Below are 11,881 nucleotides of genomic sequence, written 5' to 3' on the forward strand. Positions count from 1 at the left end.
AACATTTCACTGGACATTCATATAATTTTCACAGAGTAGGGAAAAGGCAGAGAAATAACATGAAAAAAAGTCAACTGATAATTTTTCTTCTTGACTGAACTCAAGTTTATTTGTGGTTTTGTTTTTTAAAGTGAGAGCAAGTTTATTGAAAAGTAAAGGAATAGCCAGGCGCGGTGGCTCACGCCTGTAATCCCAGCACTTTGGGAGGCCAAGGCGGGTGGATTACGAGGTCAGGAGATCAAGACCATCCTGGCTAACATGGTGAAACCCCATCTCTACTAAAGAATACAAAAAATTAGCCGGGCGTAGTGGCGAGCGCCTATAGTCCCAGCTACTCGGAGGCTGAGGCAGGAGAATGGCTTGAACCCAGGAGGCAGAGGTTGCAGTGAGCCGAGATTGCGCCCCTGCACTCCAGCCTGGGCAACAGAGCGAGACTCCGTCTCAAAAAAAAAAAAAGAAAAGTAAAGGAATAAAAGGGTAGCTACTCCTTAGGAAGAGCATGTTCTGATGAGGAAAGGAGTTGGGGCTCTGAAGTACTTTGAAATATGTAGAATTGCAAGAGTAAATGCCTAACCTATTTTCTGTTATTAAAAAATAATGGAGATGTTACATCATCTATTTTGGAACTATAAGAAGAATATATGCATATTGTTATAGTCCAAATCTGTGTAGTTACAGATATGTAGCGATTATATATATATAGGTTATATATACATATACACACACGTATACACATAGGTACATATATAATCTATGTGTATATATACATAACCTATATACATATAATCTATATGTATAACTACATATATAGTTACATTTTTACATATTTACATTCTACATATTTACATTGTATATATAACCTATATATACATATAATCTCTATATTTCTCAACTTCTCCATATCTATATATGTCTCAATATATGTATATATAACACATTTGTGATGACTAATTTTATGTGTCATTTTCTGGACTGGGCCACAGAGTATCCACATATGCAGTTAAACATTATTCTGAGCGTTACTGTGAGGGTATTTTGGATGAGACTCACGTTTGAATGCATAGACTGAGCAAGGCAGATTGCCCTCCCCTGCAGTGGGTGGGCCTCATCCAATCAGTTGAAGGACAGAACAGACTGAAAGGCTGACCTGCCCTGAGCGAGGGAGAGTCCTTTCTGCCTCACGGCCTTGGAGCTGGGACGTGGAGCTCTCCCTGTCTTTGGACTGAATCTTTGGCTCTTCCTGAGTCTTGAATCAACTAACGATGTTGGGCGTAGCCTCCATCACAAATTGATACATAAAATGATCCTGTTTGTCCTGATTCTCTGGAGCATCTCGGCTAACACCGCACATACACAGTTTAGACTGAGTCCCGTAGATGCTCTTACTCAGTATTGCTTCTGCGTAAAAAGCGGCTCCAGTCCAGCACCTGCCTTAAAGTGGAGTTTAGAGGACAGAGGCCCTTCATGGGCCAAGATCTGTGGCTCTGCAAAGACACCCCGGCCCCGCGCCGTCCGTGTTGAAGAGTCCCCACGCGGGCTCCCGTCCGCTGCCACACTTGGATGGTGTCCAGCCCTGGGTTCGGACAGAGGTGGGATCTGGAATCCAGACCACAGAACGGCCAAGCTTCTGGCTCGGCCACCTCCTGTGGCTCCAGCCCTTTTCTCACAGTGTTTCCACTCTCCCCGTTGCTATGCACCTTAGCGCTCTTGCCATCCAACGTTTTCAGATGAGATAAATGGTGGGCTGTGGCCTGGGTGGAGGAGATGGGCCTGGAGGGCCGCTAAGTGGTTTCGGAGCCAGCAGAGCCGTGGCCCGGGCCTGCAGGCGCACTCCCAGAAGGTCGTTAGCATCCCCTAACTCTTTCCCCGACAATAATATTGACTTCACATTAGATAAACATGAATCTTCTAAACAAGAGGTGAACACACAGGAACCGGCCTCCCCGCGCGATGTGCAGGAGAAGGCGGTGGGACACAGTCCATAGAGTTTAATTTCAGCTGTAATTACCTTTCCCGGTGAAGTGAGCCCTGTAACAAATGGAGCCGCCGCTGCAACAAGGAGCGCTGGGAGGAGAATAAAAGAGGTCGCCCCCTTTGCAGGACCAATTTCTGTTTTGAACAAAACCCATTATTAACAAATTAGGGCCATTAGAGGAATCTCTTTACGCCTTTTCTTTATTGAAAAGGAATTCAAAACAGGAGAGAGGCAGGCGGGTGGGTTGTGAGAACATTAGAGTGAATTCCAGGAAAGCACTGAACCAGCATTAGAGTCAGGGGTTAGTGTGATGATAAAAATGGGCAAGACCCCACACTGCCAGCCTCTGGAAATCACTGTCAGAGAGAAAAGTGAAGCAGATGCCTTCAGCTTTAGCCTGGTCTTCCAGGGGGCATCTTGCAACGTTTTCAAAGCCACCTTTTAAAACTAATTTTCTAAAATAAATCAGAATTCACCAGTCATAGCTGGCTCCATCTTTCTGATGTGTGCGTACCTGAACCAAACAAATCCAGAGCAGAGGGTAAGGTGTGGATTTGATGATAGCTCATTTTAAAGAAACCCGCACTTCAGATAGCAAAGTTTCTATGGATATTTTAAATGAGACTGTTGAGAGCATCTTGACTTACAATTTATCAGCCTCTCCAAATGTACAATGAAGGTTTCTTATAATAAATCATCTTAAAAAGTGACAATGGATCTCAAAACTGGCAATAACAAAAGTCCTTGCCAATGTGTGTCTGAATTTTAGCCACCTCTTAAGATGCTTTCTTAAAACAAGCTTCCGCATTAAGTGGTTAATCAAGAATCAAATATATTCCTCCTTTCCTCTTACCCTGCCGCTCTGTAGAAAAACTGAGTAAATATAATCATGTAGATAAGAAAAGAAAAATGCCCAGTTGAAAGTCCTCTATGGTACCCAGTTTGCTTCAAAAGTCACCCTTTGCAAAAGGTGATTGCCACGCAACCCACTAAGGTTAATGGGGTAACCTGGCCTGCAGAGGGTTCAGCACTCCCAAAAGACAAGGAAATGGATGGGCTGGAGAGATTGTTTTGGGAAATACATTATTCTTTATTCCCTTTTGAAGTGTCTTCAAATACAGTCCTGATCCGCTTCAAGCTGCCCTTTTCCATATTAATTAATTTAATCATAATTAAATGAAAAATGTTTTAATAATTACACATAATTTGTCGGTAAACATGTTCCTGAAAAAATTAAAACGTATTAGAGTAGTATATGTGCATAGTTCATATGTGCATATATGTAAACACATATATAATATACACATGTATGATGTATGTGTATAGGATACACACACAGGTATGTGTCAAAGCCTCCCAGATGAATAGTGCATGAAACCTGTAATAAAACGCAGAGAGCTGCAGGGGTGAGGAGGGGGCCAGCCTAGACAATATAGAAAGTGCAGAGTGTTGGCAATCACTGAAGCAGTGTACCAGGTCTGCATAGGGTCAGTATAGAATTCTTCTGATTTTTGTCTTACTTTGTCCATGATAAAAAGTTTACTAGTATCGTACAAGCTCCCAGGTTTGAGAAGGGGGTATCAGGGATGCTGATGTGATCATGGATGACTTCTGTCTACCAAAGCACCTGCCCGTCTCAGACACTCCCATTGCCACCTGCCCACATCCTGCACACTGGGGAAGTTCACACACTGTCCGCTTGGTGACACGCCTGTGCTTCCTCTCCATCTCCCACCCTAACATCGTCGACTGAGGACATGAAACCTGGGCAGTTATTCTTGACATTTATATTCACAGCAGTCTTTGGAAGCTGCACTCTTGACACCATGGCAAACTCAAGTTGCCTGTAGTATTAAAGTCACCAAAAGATGAAAGTCACAGAAACTGAAGGTCTAATTCCTCAGTGGGTCGCTGACCTCAACCTGGAGATACCTAGGGCACTTTCTGCCAAAATGGAGCAAGTCCTCCCCCATCCAAATATAGGTCTTGCCTCTCTCCACCCACATCCCTACTTTTCTGTCCCCATGTTGCTGGCGGGAAGCTTACAGTCACATTTAGAGAGGGAGATGGTGCACACACTCTGTGGCCCTAAATAGCCTAGGGCTGGCTTTAGAGCTTCACGTGGTGTCCACTCTTCCCCCGTTTCTCCTTCCTTCCTTCCTTCTCCCTCTTTTCCACCCTTCCGTTTCCTCTCTTTCCCTAACTACGTCACTCCTTGCTCTTCCTCTTTTCCTCTCTGCTAGATTAGGAGTTTCTGAATAATTCGTTGAAGGTGTTTGTGGTAACAATCTACTTGAAGCTAGGAAGAATTTGCACATTTGGAGATTAGCATCCAACAGCTGGCATCTTAGAAAGAAATTCCTGCTTGGGCATCATTTCTCAAGGTCAATATATTTTAAAACATGACATCAAGACCTGCCTTGGCTCTATTAAACCCATGGTGTTGGAAATATCTCAACAAGCAGAAAAAGCAAGAGTGGGCAATGCTAATGACGCACCTGAAAGGTCCTCCCATGCTCTCAGGTGTTCAGAACCCGTGAAGGCTCCAGTTCTCAATATTCTCTGGAGGGACTGTGTGCACCAGCAATCGGGCAGAAAGCTGGTGACAGGACGGCACTTTCTAGAACACTGCTTCCCACATAGAGTCCAGACATTTCAGTAGCCACAACAATTATTTTAGGCATCTCTTATGGAAGACATGGCCAAGTGCAGGAGAAATCTTTGGAAGAGAGAAGGTCAGAAGAAGAATGCAGATTGGAGAAGGAAGCAGGAGAGAGAAGGGGCATGGTCTCTGCCCCAAAGGAACTTATGAGACAGATGGAGGGATGACAGATCAGCAACGAAAATGCAAAGAAGCTAAAAGGATTTAAATAACTGCACAAGACAGTAACAGAGGCCAGGCATGGTGGCTCACGTCTGTAATCCCAGCACTGTGGGAGGCCAAGGTGGGCAGATCACCTGACGTCAGGAGTTCGAGACCAGCCTGACCAACATGGGGAAACCCTGTCTCTGCTAAAAATACAAAATTAGTCAGGCATGGTGGTGCATGCCTGTAATCCCAGCTACTCGAGAGGCTGAGGCAGGAGAATCACTTGAACCCAGGAGGTGGAGGTTACAGTGAGCTGAGATCGTACCATTGCACTCCAGCCTGGGCAACAAGAGCAAAACTCTGTCTAAAAAAAAAAAAAAAGGAAAGAAAAAAAAAACCAGTAATAGCAGTAATAGAATTGCTGCTTGATACTATGTCCCCCAAGTACAAATTACGTTATCCAGATAAGAGTTTCTGTGTAAATAGAGATGTATTCCTTGGAAGGACAGGGAAAGTTTAATAGGGGAAATATGATTTGAACTCTTCCATGAAAAGGGAGCAGTAATTTCATTGGATGGAATGATGAGAGCAAACTCACGCAGATAAGAAATTGTCTAATGTGGAGGGCAGAAAATGCTTCAGTTTGGATGGAGCTATGGGTGGCATCATTTCTAGGATGAATCATGTGAGTTTACTACACACAGGCGCCATTGTGACTCGTGTTCATATTTTAGAATAGCGATAGTGAAGAGATGGATGTGTTCCATTTATTTGATTTGCTTTTGTGGCTTACTTTTTACTATATAGTATGTATGATAGCTGACTTTTAAAAATCTATCTGCCAGCCAGGTGCAGTGGCTCACTTCTGTAATCCCAGCACTTTGGGAGGCTGAGGTGGGTAGATCACTTGAGGTCAGGAGTTTGAGACCAGCCTGGCCAACATGGTGAAACCTCATTTCTACTAAAAATACAAAAATTAGCCAGGCATGGTGGTGCATGTTTGTAATTCCAGCTACTCGGGAGGCTGAGGCAGGAGAACTGCTTGAACCCAGGAGGTAGAGGTTGCAGTGAGCCAAGATGGCACCAAGATTGCACCACTGCACTCCTGCCTGGGTGACAGAGTGAGATTTCATCTCAATAAACATAAAATAAATAAATAAATAAATAATCGATCTGCCGTGTAATTCTAGTTTCATGCAGATATCAGTGTTGATAAACTAAGTTGAGCCCATGGTCAAATCTACCCTGACAATACCAATGGCACTGAGGAAAGACGGAGGCCATAACATTACCTGCAGCCACTTTAACCTTTAAACCCATGCTTCCATTTGGAAAATAAAAAATGCAGCTCACTGCCAACGCTCGTTTAATTTTACATAAACACGCTCTTTGAGGCTGAAGCAAATGTGACTGTTTAAACATGAAAATAAAATATAAAAACTGTCCTTGAAGTTATTTCCAAACAGAACCAACATAATTAGAATCAACTGAATTATCTGAGTCATCTGTTTCACAATAATCAGGTTCTTAAAACGAATCTCTGGCCAACAACCGTTGGAGAGCAATGCTAACGTCGTGAGTAGAAATGCTTTCTAGGGTTTGACATTTTCAGTGATTAAGAATTACTGTATTTTGGGCCGGGCGCGGTGGCTCAAGCCTGTAATCCCAGCACTTTGGGAGGCTGAGGTGGGTAGATCACTTGAGGTCAGGAGTTTGAGACCAGCCTGGCCAACATGGTGAAACCTCATTTCTACTAAAAATACAAAAATTAGCCAGGCATGGTGGTGCACGTTTGTAATTCCAGCTACTCGGGAGGCTGAGGCAGGAGAACTGCTTGAACCCAGGAGGTAGAGGTTGCAGTGAGCCAAGATTGCACCACTGCACTCCTGCCTGGGTGACAGAGTGAGATTTCATCTCAAAAAACATAAAATAAATAAATAAATACATAAATAAATAAATACATAAATAAATAATCGATCTGCCGTGTAATTCTAGTTTCATGCAGATATCAGTGTTGATAAACTAAGTTGAGCCCATGGTCAAATCTACCCTGACAATACCAATGGCACTGAGGAAAGCCCGAGGCCATAACATTACCTGCAGCCACTTTAACCTTTAAACCCATGCTTCCATTTGGAAAATAAAAAATGCGGCTCACTGCCAACGCTCGTTTAATTTTACATAAACACGCTCTTTGAGGCTGAAACAAATGTGACTGTTTAAACATGAAAATAAAATATAAAAACTGTCCTTGAAGTTATTTCTAAACAGAACCAACATAATTAGAATCAACTGAACTATCTGAGTCATCTGTTTCACAATAATCAGGTTCTTAAAACGAATCTCTGGCCAACAACTGTTGGAGAGCAATGCTAACATTGTGAGTAGAAATGCTTTCTAAGGTTTGACATTTTCAGCGATTGAGAATTACTGTATTTTATAAATGGAAATACCACTACTAAAACCAGAATGCCATAAATAGAATGAGGTCTTCATTTTCCAAAGTGATATACTAGAGCAACGTGAAGATAATAAGAGTGAGATATTTTGTGACAACGTTATCTCTCAGGGTAAATGCTGCAGCTGTAAGCACCCCTGGTGAGCATTCTTGGGGCAAATGAAAAAGGGGTTGGTGTCTTTTAACAATCTCGCATGGCTCTGTCATCTATGAACTTATTTTTTATTAGAGTACACTTTATTTCGTTATCTTAATTAAATTAGCACCTTTATATTGGTAAAACTCAAATAGTATTAAAAGATGTGCGATAAACTCAACCAGACGCCCTCATCCAGTCATTCTCTCCTTCTTGGGCACAGAAAATATACAACTCACTGTTTTGTGGTTAAGAAGGGTTGTGCTGCAATTTCTTATCAAGGAACTGAGATGTCACTTCTTCTCTGAGATGAAAAAAAAGAAAAAAAACTTGAATGGTTCTCTAGCATTTTCTTCCTCTGAAAAAGGCGGCATTGTGACCTTGGAACCACCATGTTGAATTGGTGGAGGTTACAGTCTTCAAGTCATAACGCTGCAGGGAGCTACCCTGGAGAACTGTCATACTGTAGAAGAATTTGTGTGAGAATGAAACACTATCATCCAAAACCTCTAAAATTTAGGGGTTTAACTATTAATGCTACCTGCATACTATAAGGGATTAGCAATCACTACAAACCTGAAAGCACGAACAGCAGCCCTCACCCCATTGCTGCAAATAACATCACAGAGGAAAGAACATTTTCACCTCCATTTATTCTGGTTTTATCTCATTAATTTTAAATACAATATGTGTATTGTTAGATTTATTGATTTACTAATGTAATAATCATTGACTGATTCCTCTAATGATGCATGAAATGTGGATCTTTTATACACACTATCTCCTTTTCCATTCGTACTACCATCATATGACAACTTACACTGACATTGATAGTCCATGTTTACGTTATTTTAATCATGTAAGTGTTGATCATTGCAGACAAGTAGTGGCCTATGATTATATTTGAATTTTTATGACATTTATTTTTCCCAAAGGTAATAATTGCCTTTTTTTTTTTTTTTTTTGCTGTGTCTTCTATATACCAAGTCTTTTTTTTTTGTATTTTTTTTTTTTTAGTAGAGACGGGGTTTCACCGTGTTAGTCAGGATGGTCTCGATCTCCTGACCTCGTGATCCGCCCGTCTCGGCCTCCCAAAGTGCTGGGATTACAGGCTTGAGCCACCGCGCCCGGCCTATACCAAGTCTTAATCATTCCCATCAGAGTAGCACATGCTTATCAATATTTTCCCAAATACTCAGGTATATCAGAGAATTAATCCATTCCATTTAGTTTCTTCCTTCTCTTCAACCAGGACTTTTACCTTCCTGGACAGCCAGACTGCTCTCAGTGTGGGGATAATCTTACTTACTGCTCTTTGAGTGAGAGCCACTGTTTTCCAGTTTTTCATGGGTTAATGTCTACTCTGTCTGACACAAATGCTCCAATAGCTTCCCCCACCAAAAAATGTGAATGGAAAATAAATTGATTAGTCTTTGGAGTGTTATAATATGCTATTCCATTTCTCATGCTTGAATGATAGCTAGGTGGTCATAGAATTCATGGTTAAAACTCATTAATTTTCAGCATCCAGAATTAATTCCGAGCCCAAGTCCAAGTCCACGCTGACTCCTGTTCCTTTTTGTGGCCTGTTCTCCAACATGACCTTCTCCCTAGAAGTTTTGAGGTTAGCCTGTTTATCATGGACGAACTACAATTGTATCATTATGCACCATCATCTGATCTGCCTTCCTTCCAATGTGTTGAGTACCCAACGGACTCTTTCAGGTTGTAAACTCAGCTTCTTGAAGCCCAGTTCTTGTACTAAACAACCAGTTCATTTCTATCCTTTTCTTTGTTCAATTTTCCTGGAATTATGATTAGTTAAAACTTGGATTTTTGCATTGCCCCTTTAATTTTCATACATTTTCTACTTTTTATCTTTTTGATATATGAGAGATATGCTTATCTTTATTGTCCAGCTTTTCTATTGATTTCCTTTTATTTTCTCTATCACATTTTAAATGCACAAGAGGTATTTCTTATGCTCTGATTGTTCTTTTATAGCACCTTGTTCATCTCATTTCTTTAAGCATAAAAATTTTAGGATTCTCATCTCCCTTTATACTCTGTTCCCTGTGGGCTTTTTTCTGTTTAATTGTTCTTCTTCTGTCACCTTCAGAAACTGTGTGTGTGTGTGTGTGTGTGTGTGTGTGTGTGTGTGGTGTGTCTGGTCATCTTTGGCTATCTGCTCACTCGATATTCAGGGTGAGGTGCTAAACACTGATCAGGTGTGCTGTGGATGTGGGCACAGCTTCATACATTTCTGGGCTTCACAGGTAGGTTGATGAGCATGGTGTGAGCAGGTTGGATCCCTCCCTGGGTCATTCAGTTTCTTCTACAGAGAAGAATTCTACTATCTCCCCCTTGAGGGACTTTTTGCTTGACAGCTGCATTCTGGAATTAGAGTAGGGGAAGGAAACTTCAGGTCCCACGCATTACAGAAGTTTGCATTTTACACCTGCCCAGCCCCTACACATCCCAGTCACTGAGCACAGAGAATCTCTGTTTCAGTTTCTCCAAAGCATCACCCTCCCATTTCTGTCTGCCCAGCCACGTCCTGAGCAACCAGGGCTCTAGCATCACTATTCCATTTCTTTCTGCCCAGCTACGTCCTAAAAGACTCAGGGCTCTGTCTATGAGCTGCCTCAACTGTTTTCATCTTTCCCACCATGTTGGAGCTTTGGGTTTTAGTTTTCTTCTGTTTATAAATACAGTCACCTTATTTCCATCAGCCTAGTTGAAATCTATTACCACAGTCTCTCTTTGTGCATTCTGTGTGTCCTTGTGAATTCAAGCTTTTTAAATTTTTTACTATAATACTAGTGGGTGTCCCAGAAAAAAAGGAAGAAAATATGGTCATATGTGGAACTACTGAATTCAAAAGGTTGTTACCCATTTTGTAAAACACTACTACCACTTTTTGCCTTAAATCTACATGTTTCACACTTAGCAAGGTGTCGTCTAGGTTTAGCAACTACAGATTTAGTGAGATAGTCTTGTAAATTCAAACCACATGTTTTTTATTAATCTAGAAATATAACAGGACATTATGAAAGATCTTAAATACCATGTAATTCAACCTACCTATTTTATGAGAGGGAAAAAGAAGACCCAGAGAAGCTAAATGACAATTTTAATCAAACAACTGATTATTGGCAGATTCCAGACTTGAGTGTGTTACCTCTACCCTGATAATTCAGTGTGTCTTCTCTTAGATCTTTAAGTATCATAAGCTTCAATTATATTTTTGAAAACTTCTCTTAAAAAATAAACTTAAGCTTATGACTTAAGTGGAGATGATTAGAAAAGTGGGGATATTTTAAGTTATCAAATGAAAATGGTGGGTTTTTTTAATCAATTCAATCCATTAATTTATTTTAAAATCAGTATGTCAAAGTACAGTTATTGACTAAATAAAACATTGTAATTCCCTTGAAGTCATGAGACGTACAAGACAAAACATGTAGACTCTCAACGTAGCTCTTCTTAACATGGTTATTAAACATTGATTTGGGGTTCTAAAGGATCCCTGCTAATAGACCTTCTGAGCAAGCACCTGCTCATTCGTCTGTTTTTCTGGAACCCACTATTCAGGCAGCATCAGCACATGACAGAGAAGAGATCATGAGAGCTCCTTTCCACAACACAGCAGGAAAATGGTCACACTCGTTCATAATGGCATTAGACTTCAAGGAGCACATTGCTTCAAAATGCAGGTGAGGGGGCTCTGCAAGGACGGGACCATTGAAACATGTGTTAGTTCACGGGAGGGTTGCAGGGCCTCCCCAAAGCAGCCCAGTGATGCCCAGACTGCTTCAGAGACCCAGGCCCTGAGATTTCCCAGAAACCCCATCTGGGAAACGTAGCCCTTGTTCTCCACTATCTTTTATAATCCATGACCCGCCAGCCAGTTCTCATGTTTTGCTGCTCCTATTAAATTTGCCTCCGAGCTGCTGTGTCCTGCCCCAGCCCTCTTTATTCCTTCCCCTTTTCTTCCTGAGCCAAGAGCATTCCCTTATCACAAGTCCTTGCTCTCCAGCTGCTCCCGCCCCTGCCCTTGGTCACGCTCAGTTGTCTCTGCTTCACCTTGGGGTGACAGTCTATCTCTACTGTGGACTCCTCCTACCTCGCCTTCCCCTTAATGTCATTGTCCCCACAGAATTCAGTCACCAAGTCTCTTATTTTTTACACTTGTCCTAAGCTTTCTCATTCACTCCCATTGCTGCAACCATCACCTCTAAGCCAATGACACTAAAATAGATCTTTGGTGTCAGTTCACAGTAATTAGACTTTTTGAGCACTTCCTATTGCCAGACACGGCTAAAGCCTTTGCGCGTATCTTCTCTTTCATCTGTAATCTGGCCTGTGGATGAGGCCATGTGGTCATGCCCATCTTACATGGCTGGTAAGAGGCAGAGCCAGAAATCAAGCCCACGCCCTATCCACCCTTGTGTTGTTGCTTCACTTGGCCTCTCTGGCACTTCCTCCCTGCTCAGAGATCTC

Source organism: Trachypithecus francoisi, unplaced genomic scaffold (assembly GCF_009764315.1).
Source record: "Trachypithecus francoisi isolate TF-2019V2 unplaced genomic scaffold, Tfra_2.0 Lachesis_group2, whole genome shotgun sequence".
NCBI lineage: Eukaryota > Metazoa > Chordata > Mammalia > Primates > Cercopithecidae > Trachypithecus > Trachypithecus francoisi.